Source organism: Odontomachus brunneus, unplaced genomic scaffold, assembly GCF_010583005.1.
Source record: "Odontomachus brunneus isolate Ranch 3 - 2012 unplaced genomic scaffold, Obru_v1 Obru_scaffold_012, whole genome shotgun sequence".
NCBI classification, from domain to species: Eukaryota; Metazoa; Arthropoda; class Insecta; order Hymenoptera; family Formicidae; genus Odontomachus; species Odontomachus brunneus.
The window spans coordinates 3,013,292-3,024,441 of record NW_022639462.1 but is presented as its reverse complement, the minus strand read 5'-3'; the positions used below and the strand labels follow the sequence as shown (position 1 = coordinate 3,024,441).

At 32.3% G+C, this 11,150-nt stretch overlaps 1 protein-coding gene across 1 annotated transcript in view; it reads left to right on the top strand.

Annotated features, from left to right (window-relative positions):
- LOC116840851 (cysteine protease ATG4B) overlaps nt 1-11,150 on the top strand; it is a 439,371-nt gene that overhangs the window by 348,976 nt on the left and 79,245 nt on the right. The window lies entirely within an intron of this gene.

Here is an 11,150-nt window from a genome sequence, read left to right as displayed (position 1 = left end):
ATCACTTAGCAAAGTATTATATATTAGTATTTAAATATTGACAATGTTCTGCGTAAGTATTTTATCACTGGACGAAGTATTACATATAAATATTTAAGTATTGAAATCAATCATAAGGTAGGATTTGTAACATTATATATTGAAATACTTGAGTAGTAAAAGCTGTATTTGAATCACAGAATATTACTAAATACTGTACTTTTAATACTGAAAATAAGTAATCAATTAATGATTCTTAGTATGATATTTCTATAAGGGGAGCCACTATAGTAAAAAAATAACGATACAAGTAACGATGAATTTTGTTCCTCGTTATTAAAGAAAATGTAACGCTGTTACTTTTTCGTTACTAATACAAAAAAGTAACGGCGTTACCAAATCGTTATAAAAAAAAAGTAACGAAATAGTAACGTCATTACAAGTAACGCGTTACTTCCCAACCCTGCTCCTTCCCCATCTCTAAGTCAATCAAGTTTGTGCGAGAACATTGGAGCGATCTTAATAACATGGAATGCTATCAAAACACTGGCACATTAGGATTCTCTTTTCTCGACCGATTCTATAAGTCAGAAGTCCTTACTCACGAATTCGATTACATTGCTAAATTCAAAAAGAAAGTTGGAAACTATTTTTATCATGGCAAGCATAAAATATCTATTAATGGCATCAACAAAATATTTAATTCCATCATTAGTATGGCTCTGCAGTCTGCTCTATTACTCCTTTTCACTGACGGCTCAATACATAATGTTTCCTCGGCTGAGTTTGTGTTTTTCTCTAGTTCGCCTGAAATTGGGATGTCTATCCACAAATTTCTATATAATATTAGACTGCTGACTCCGACTCAGTACATAACCTCAAAAAATATGTACAGAAATTCGCGCATGTGCCTATCTGGTGACATTCACAATGTAGCATCTTGTTTTAGGCATTATTGCACTCTGATGTAAGTACACAATTAATCAATCACTTTGTTTTACAAATCTTTTACTATAACGTATTTCATTTTGACGTTTTTCACTCTATACGTACACAAATATTTAAACAGGCAGCATCGGCCATGTTACATTTATATCCTCTCTTCTTCTGGACCATCAGTTTCAAGCATGCGCAAATGTCCTTTTTCCCGTGCGTGATACATACTTTTCGGAGTCAGTTTTACATAGCACTATATAAAAGAGTCAGCAGTTTAGTATTATATAGAAGTCTGTGTGTCTATCCTAATCCCCAAGAACATTTTTCTTGTTGAATTATACACTGGAAGCTATTCGCATTGCATCGGAGATCGGTGCGAAATCGGTCGGCATCTGTTCGGATTCTTAATCCGCTTTAAACTGTCTTAACAACCCTGATTCTAATAGTAAATAGTAAAAAAATCCGAAATTATTTATCGTATTAAATACGAATTACATGAAGTTTCTGTTAAGGATGTAAAAATCACTCTTATATGGGTCGCTGGACATAGGGATATATTCGGAAATGATATGGCTGACGTCCTCGCGAATCTGGGAGCTGATAGCGTTGAAAATCCTCCTTATATTAATTTGAATTACTGTGACGTTATCCGACACATCGAGGATCTGTGTCGTAATATGGCCCAAACATACTTAGAAGAACAGTTCACTTTCAAAGAAATTCGTTACAGAAAGAACGCATAATCAATTTGCAACTAAATCCTGGTTTAACTCTCTATTGGATAGAGATTGGATAGAGTGATCATTTGTACTATGGCTAGAATTCACACTATATTTGCTCTGGGATTCATTGGGAAGATAAGTACATCGTGGAAAGCGCCGCTTGCGAATTTGGATATGTTTCAGGGGATTAGAACATATATTATTCCATTGCCTCATTACTAAAATGGAATCCGACATACTTATCGCTAAATTATACCAAAGAGGATACTCAGGCGAGAACATCTTCGAGGAAGCTTTTAATTTACAAAGTTTCAGATACTTTTATGAAATCCAACAATTCTTGAAGTACACAAACCAGTATCTTTAAAAATCAATCAAATAAGCTAATCTGTGTAATGGTGTTGGAGCGAAATTTTTAGTGAAGTCTGGAGCTACTTATTGAAATTGAAATTGAAGAGTTGCTCTTAAAAACTTTCATCTTACTATGATGTTGCTCTTAAAAACTTTCATCTTACTATGATGTTGCTAACAAGAACCGGAAAAAGAATTAAAATTTTCTGTTCTTATGGAACAAAATTAATTTTCTATTCTTATGAAACGGCTTCTTTGTTGGCTACACGTTATTTCCACAGTTACATTGCACAGGAAATTTTTGCATTATTGTGCGTGGGGAAATTGTTTCTATAGTGTGAACACAGTATATATGTAGAATATATAATAGTATAATAGTATATGTTTAGGCTCAAATGATATTCAACCAATGAAATTATAAGGCTAATAATCCAGATAATCAAACCTGCGCAAACAGATTTTGCATAGAGTCTGTGACGAAAAGGCAATAGATTGCACATAGTACCCAGATAACAATTTTTTCGCGCAAATGCTTGCGCACATTACGCATGCAAACATTGCACGATATTTGCTTACGTTTTACTCCTAAAATTTGTTTAGTCATACATATTGCACGCAAATGGCTAGCTCATATATTGCTTCATATACCAACAAATCACACGCAAATAATTTGCATATCGTCAGCCATTTCATGGTGATTTGGTAGTATTTTGCATGATTTATAAGTAAGATATTTGCTCGTAAGTCGTTTGCTAATCTTGCGCAATTCACTTGCATTTTTAGTCTTACTTATGCTATTTTATTGCGTGCAATTTTTAAGATAAAGGCATATATTGTATACACTGATTTTCAAAACAGCTTGAACACTTTTTATGCAGTTGGAGACACACAGGTGATAGTCCAATGAAAGAAATCGTTTTCGAAAAATTCTTACAAAATAAATTTTTACTAAAAATCTATAGTTTATATTATATAACCTTACGTAAAAATATACCAAAATTTTCAGTGTTAACCGTCGACTTCGGTGTCAGTAAGACATAATAAGTCATAATAAGACTTTTTATAATTATAAAATGAGTCTAGCCATAACCTCGCTCTATCAAAATATTGCCAGAGAGAAAGAAGGAATATTCTCTCTCTTTTGCGAACATGTTGTATGTTAAAATGTTGTTTGATTACTTATACAACATTATTTATACAACATATTAATCGCACTGTGATTGTTGTTATGTTCTTTGAAACATTTACCGAAATATGTAATTACATTTTTGAAAGATATAAGAGTATATTGTAAATATGATCCACCACGATATCGTTATAGTACATTAGTATCACCAGTTCCCGTACGATCGTTGAAGTTAAGCATTGAACAGTATAGTCATCTAAAGATGGGTGCCGTCCGATACGGGATCGAATCTCACGAATAACTAAGATGACACAAAGTATGAAATTATATTTTTTTTGTTATTTAGACAAAATAATACTTCATTATACTTTCCTCTATCTATTTTGATTATAATAATTTTTCACTGAATTTTTCTAAATTTGTACTGAAATATTGCTGAAATATTAATGACATTAAAATAAAATTTTAATTAAATTGGATAAAAATTGTGAATATTTAAAAAAAATATTTCAGTAAAAGTTTATTATCCCAATCAGGAAAAATATATTAAAAAAGTGTTTATAAAATGTTTTAAAATCATTTGAAAAATATTTTTAAAAACGTTAAAAATAATGGGATAAGTCCTCTTTTTCTTTTATTAAAAAAACGCTCATTTTAATGTTACAAATAATGTTTTTTTAACGATATAAAAACGTTTAAAAATCATTTTCTTTAAATGTTAAAAAAATGTTTTTATAACGTAAAAAAAACATTGTTTTAAATATTAAAATAAACGTTTTTACAATGAAAAAAGGAGACTTATTTATTCTTATTGTTTTATAAAAAAAACTAATTCCTAATTTTCTCATGTCTTATAACTGCTAGAAACCGAAGGTTGTCAAACATACTCTAAAACTTTCGCAAATCCTCCCTCGATAATTTCGAATCCGAAGCGGTATGCCGGTCACCTATCCATCCTAACTGCGTTGCTTAACCTAACGATCGAGCGGCACGCGGTGTTTCCAATGACTCCAATAATATTCTTATAATTTATGCTTATAAAATGTATACTTACAGTGTTCACAATATATTATAACGTACTCAATAAATACACGCATTGATTCGCCTATCTATTTTATTTAATATCATTAAAGTTTAAAATAAGTTTTTTTTAATAAAAAATTAGATTTAACCCATTCTTGTTAAATAATATTAAAATATTTTAACTGCTTGTTTAAAACCTTTTTTCTTGATGCTTTTATTGACGATATAAAATGGGATTAAATTAATCGCAATTTTAATTCCATTTTTCATATTTCCAATGTTTCCAAAATTTCAATTCTCATTCACCTACCCAATCAGAAGCCAATATTTTAAAAGTGTTTCTAAAGTGTTATTTTTTTCATTTATTATTCATTTTCTCAAATCATTATCAAAAAAATGTTGTTGAATATTTTTTTGCTAATATATAGTATTTATTAAATATTGCTTTTCATTAAATATTCACATAGAATAATAATTTTAAAATATTTTAAAAATATTTTTAAAATATCACGAAAAGATTAGCAAAATGTCTACAATCATTATTTGTGACAAATAATGTATACTAAATATTTAAAAATGTTTAAGAAATGTTTCAAACCTATTTATTAAATTATTATGTAAAACGAAAAATAAATATAAAATAAACGTTTTAAAAACGTTACAGAAACATTACAAAAAAATGTTAACTGAAATTATTATTTGCAACGAATAATTAATGTAAAATAAATGTTTTAAAAATGTTTAAACAATGTTTGAAAAATATTTATAAAAATCATTTTGTCAAATGAACAATAAATACAAAATATTTTAAAAATGTTTAAAAAATGTTTAAAAAATATTTATTGAATAAAACTAAATTAAATTATTATTATTAAATAAAATATTCATTATATAAAACGAATAATAAATATAAAGTAAACATTTCTAAAATCGTTACGGAAACGTTTAAAAAATGTTAACTGAAATTATTATTTTCAACGAATAATTAATGTAAAATATATTTTTTACAAATGTTACAGAAACGTTTAAAAATGTTTATTGAAATCATTATTTCAAACAAATAATTAATGTAAAATGAATATTTGAAAAGTACTAAAGAAATGTTTAAAAAATATTTATGAAAATCATTATGTCAAATAAATATAAAATATAAAAAAAATATTTAAAAAATGTTACAGAAACGTTTGTGTGTGTGTGTGTGGGCGTGCGTGCATGCGTGCGTGCGTGCGTGCATGCATGTGTGCGTGCGTGCGTGCGTGCGTGCATGCGTGCATGTGTGCGTGCGTGCGTGCGTGCGTGCGTGCGTGAGTGTGTGTGTGTGTGTATAAAGGATGTTCACAGAAATTATTCTTTCAAACGAATACTTAATTAAAAATAAATCATTAAAAATATTATAAAAACGTTTAAAAATTGTTTATTAAAGAATCATTATTACAAATGATAAGTTAATATATAAATATTAAATAAATGTTATAAAAACGTTGAAAAAATATTTTTTTAAAAATCATTATTCCAAAAGAATATTTAATAAAAAAAATATTAAATAAATGTTATAAAAACGTTGAAAAAATATTTTTTTAAAAATCATTATTCCAAAAGAATATTTAATAAAAAAAATATTAAATAAATGTTATTGGGAGTACAAATAAGTCTCCGCCGTTTTTTTTAATCAAAAATTGGGCATTTATTGTGAAAGAACGGTACCTTATGTTTTATTCTAAGTATTGTTCATCGCTAGCCACTACTTTTTCCCAACTTTATGGCAGCATACGGATACCGCGTCGAAAAAACGCTTCATCTTTTGAGGCTATCCACGAATCGATCCAATTTTTAGTATCTTCATATGATGTGAAGTGCTGCTCAGACAGGCCGTGCGTCATCGGTCGAAACAAGTGATAGTCAGAGGAAGCAATGTCTGGTGAATACGGCGGGTGGGGTAAAACTTCCCAATTGAGTGTTTCCAAGTAGGTTTTGACCGGCGCCGCAACATGTGGACGAGCATTATCATGCAGGAGAATAATTTTGTCGTATTTGGAGTAGTAGTGAGCGCGTTTTTCCTTGAGTGCTCGGCTCAATCTCATCAATTGTGTTCGGTACAAAGCCCCAGTAATGGTTTCGTTCGGTTTGAACAACTCATAATACACGACACCAAGCTGATCCCACCAAATACACAACATGAGTTTTTTTCCATGAATATTCGGCTTGGCTGTCGATGTTGAAGCATGGTCACGTGATTTCTTCTTCTTTAGGTTATCGTAGTGGATCCATTTTTCATCACCAGTGACTGCAAAAGATACGATGCAAAAAACCTTTCGTTTATGCCTGGCAAGCAGCATTTCACATGTGCAAAATCGGCTTCAGTTCATATGGAATCCAATTTCCTTGCTTTTGAATCATTCCCAACGATTTTAAACGATGTGAAATTGCTTGTTGAGTCACTCCTAATGTAAGTGCAAGTTCTTCTTGCGTTTGGCACGAATCTTCCTCCGATAATGCTTCCAATTCCGCGTCTTCGTACACTTTCGGCCTTCCGCTACGTTCTTTGTCTGCGACGTCAAACTCACCGTTCTTAAACTTTTGAAACTTACGACAACTTCTCTCACTTAAAGCAGCCTCACCACATGCTTCTACAAGCAATCGATGCGCCTCAGCTGAAGATTTCTTCAAATTAAAGAAGTACATCAAAAGTTCCCGCAAATGACGCTTATTCGGTTCAAAACTCGACATTTTCGCACGAGAAGAATTATGTGATGCTGATACAAAATCGCTAATATTTCAAGGTTATGGTATTGCCAGATGTCCAACCTTACAATATGACGTTTTACATCTGACAATTTCAACCATAACTTACTGATGGGGCCATCTTTTGTCAAATGGCGGAGACTTATTTGTACTCCCAATATATAAATATTTTTTTTGATAATGAGTTGAGAAAATGAGTAATAAATGAAAGAAAAACATTTTAAAAACGTTTAAAAAATATTTGCTTCCGATTGGGATATTTTCAATAAATTATTTCCGTCAGATATAAGTATCTCAATTGAGATCTTACATGCGAAATTTTGCGGAAATCTCATACGAATTCTCAGTTGCGACCTTACATGAGATTACTTAATTAAGATCTCAGCTTAAATTTTTCAGTAGGGATTACATTTATTTTTAGCTTTCTTTTTATTCCTTACAGTAGGTCTAATCTCTTGAAAACCGTCGTTAGATAATAATCAACTAGGTGAAAATATGCTGCTCGAACTATAGAGCTTGTTCTATCGTATTATGTGTATTGGTTGATTTTTTCGTTAATATCTATATGTGGTAGTTTATAAAATAATAATGATTAATCTATTTAGCTTAGTGAGTCTTACATTAGTATAACCGGTCGGATATTTAAATTTAAATACTTCATAGAATAACGTACATAAATATTTAGAGTACATCAGAAATAGGATTTCTTATATTCTCAGAGTATGTTTTTATATTTTTTTTAAACCTACGGCATATCAGGCAAGCAAAGCGTTATTTCGATTATTTGATTTTCGAAACTTGTCTTCGACTCGCGCACCAACATCTCAAATAATCAGCTTTATTTTCTCTAATATTTCTCTAATATTTTTTTATAAATATTTAAGGATATATACTTAAAAGTACATACTTTCAGATTATGCAATAAAAATCTTTTTTTACTTAAAAAAGGTGTTGCCTCTCTTAAATTTACGTCTTAACAATAATAAAAAAATACGTGTTTATTATTTGTAGCTGCTATAAAAATATATCAGGTATGCAAAACTGTACATTAATCTTCTTTAATTAATAATTAAACATGTATGTGGTCATTTGAAAAATAATAGACGACTTTTTTATTTAATTTGATCTATTTACAATATAGTAGCAATCATCGTCATCACAGCTTATTTATCGTATGATGCGTGATCATCCACGAATCTGTTATAATTAATTAACCCAAAATTTTACATAGTTGTTTGCAAAATGGTAGAGCAATTTTTTATTTTGTTTGATCTAATCTACATGTATACCGCAGCTGCTTCGTGAGTTACTAGCAGGGGCCCGGACCGAATGAAAATATCGGTCCGGTTCCAATTCCGATCCACTAAAATATTTAATAAAGTTCCAGTTTCGGTTCCGGTTTTCTGGATAATAAATACGAGTACCGTTTAAATTATGGTTTTTTCTCGGTTCCGGTTCTTTAACATTGTTTTCTTATTTAAATTTTTATTGAATTGCATTATATATACAGGGTGCCCCAAAACTGGTAGAACATCCGTTAGGGGTAAGTAGGGGGTGAAATTTGGAACTGAAAGTTCCTCTTCCATTTTTGGATCTGACAATTAGTTAATGAGACATTAATTAATTATGTCTGTCAATCCCTTAGCGGCCTGAGTGAGCGCTGAGGGCCGCAAGACGCCGTAAAATGATCTAGGCCTCCTCAGGGACCCTGCTTGTCTGTTTTTTCCTCTTTTTTTGTATCACAGGGGAATAAATATAGATGAGTGAGTGGGTATGTAGGTGGGTGCCTGACCGGGGCACGGAGGATGGTGTGGGGCTGATGTGTGGATGTTTTTGTGTGCGGTTATGAGTACATGGATAACTTAAATGTTTTTAGTGAGCGGAGTGATTGCGCTTTATGTGCCGGAGGGGGAGAGCATGTGTGGTATGCTTCCTTCGAATGCGTGGGTTACTTGAATGTTTTCTGCATGTCGGTAATTGAGTACCGTGGATGATTTTAGTGTATGTGTACAAGAAAGGGAGAAAAACGGACAAGCAGGCCCTAAGAAGCCCACTGCGTTCTACGTCCCTGAGCGCTCACTCGGGGTGCTAAGGGATTGGTAGATTTAATTAATTAATATTAATATCTCATTAACTAATTGTCAGATCAAAAATGGAGAAACTTTCAGTTCCAAATTGCACTTCCTGCCTATCCTCAACGGATGTTCTATTAGTTTTGGGATATCCTGTGCGTGTGTGGTGCGTGCGTGCGTGTGTACGTAAGTTCGTGTGTGTGTAAATATATATATATATATATATATATATATATATATATATACAGGATTGGCAAAAAATCCGGAAACGGTCAAATATCTCGAAAAGAATCAACTGTAGCGAAAAATATGTACTAGCAAAATTGTAGGGCTTAATAAAATGTACCTAATGATGGCTAAAAATTTGACTTTGGATGGAGGACGAAGGTCATACGAAGGTCAAATTGAATTTTTTAAATTGGATCCCCCACTTTTTATTACATATTCTTGTAGCTTATTTCAAGGGCTTTCCAAAAACCTATAATAAAGTATTTTTTTTATTAGGCATATTTAGAGTTATGAGGCTTGAAAGGATTTTGGTCTTTAACTGTTTCTGTTTTGTAAAAACGTATCACTGTCTTCTGAACGGTGGATTTAGAAATAAAATTGTGATCAGGATATGCAGCGTTAAATGTGTAAATCAGTTACTTCTTCGTATGATTTAATATGGTCTCCAAATTTTCGATAAAGAAACAGCATTATCTTTTCTTTATTGGTTAACATTTTTAAAAAAGAAATTTAAAATTGTAGTTGGAAAAAGAAAGGGAAAAGACAAAGAGTAGGATGCGAGAGAGCACAACTCGTTTTTAAAATACAAAGAGAAGCGTTATCGTGAAGCGCGTGTATACGCGAGTTTCGACTGAGTACGTGTGATATTACGTCGTGAATGAATAACCGCGTTCGATGAGAGCGAATGAACAACTAAGCCGGTCATATCGTCTAGCTGGAGACATGAAAAACAAAGTTTCTTCTTGTTTTTCTTCTGTGTTTATGTTTTTTAAGCTCCCAGCCTAGTTGTTCATTTGCTCGCATCGAATGTGGTTATTCATTCACGACGTAATATCACACGTACTTAGTCAAAACTCGCGCATACCCGTGCTTCACGATAACGCTTCTCTTTGTATTTTAAAAACGAGTCGTGCTCTCTCGCATCTTACTCTTTGTCTTTTCCCTTTCTTTTTCCAACTACAATTTTAAATTTCTTTTTTAAATGTTAACCGATAAAGAAAAGATAATCTGTTTCTTTATCGAAAATTAGGAGACCATATTAGATACGAAGAAGTAACTGATCTACACATTCAATGCTGCGTATCCTGATCGCAATTTTATTTCTAAATCCACCGTTCAGAAGACAGTGATACGTTTTTACAAAACAGAAACAGTTAAAAACCAAAATCCTTTCAAGCCTCATAACTCTAAATATGTCTAATAAAAAAATACTTTATTATAGGTTTTTGGAAAGCCCTAAAAAATAAGCTATAAGAATATGTAATAAAAAGTGGGGGGTCCAATTTAAAAAATTCAATTTGATCTTTGTATGACCTTCGCCCTCCACCCAAAGTCAAATTTTTAGCCATCATTAGGTACACTTTATTAAGCCCTACAACTTTGCTACTTACATATTTTTCGCTACAGTTGATCCTTTTCGAGATATTTGACCGTTTCCGGACTTTTTATACCAACCCTGTATATATATGTGTATATATATATATATATACAGGATGTCCCGAAGTCCCATGATGACCCTTGGTGAGAACGTAGAACGGATTGAGGTGAGCAAGAAAGTCCTGTGCCGTTTTGCGATATTCGCAATAGTTTTTGAGAAATTAATTATTTTGTCTCAACAAATCAGCGTACAGAAAGCGGCAGCGGAAAGAAAGATGCCTTCGGCCGACGTGCGACCGCGACACTCGCGAATCGTATCTCGCCGCATCCCTCCGCCCATAGCTACGAGACATAGACTCGCTATGTCTCGTAGCTATGGGCGGAGGGATGCGGCGAGATACGATTCGCGAGTGTCACGGTCGCACGTCGGCCGAAGGCATCTTTCTTTCCGCTGCCGCTTTCTGTACGCTGATTTGTTGAGACAAAATAATTAATTTCTCAAAAACTATTGCGAATATCGCAAAACGGCACAGGACTTTCTTGCTCACCTCAATCCGTTCTACGTTCTCACCAAGGGTCATCATGGGACTTCGG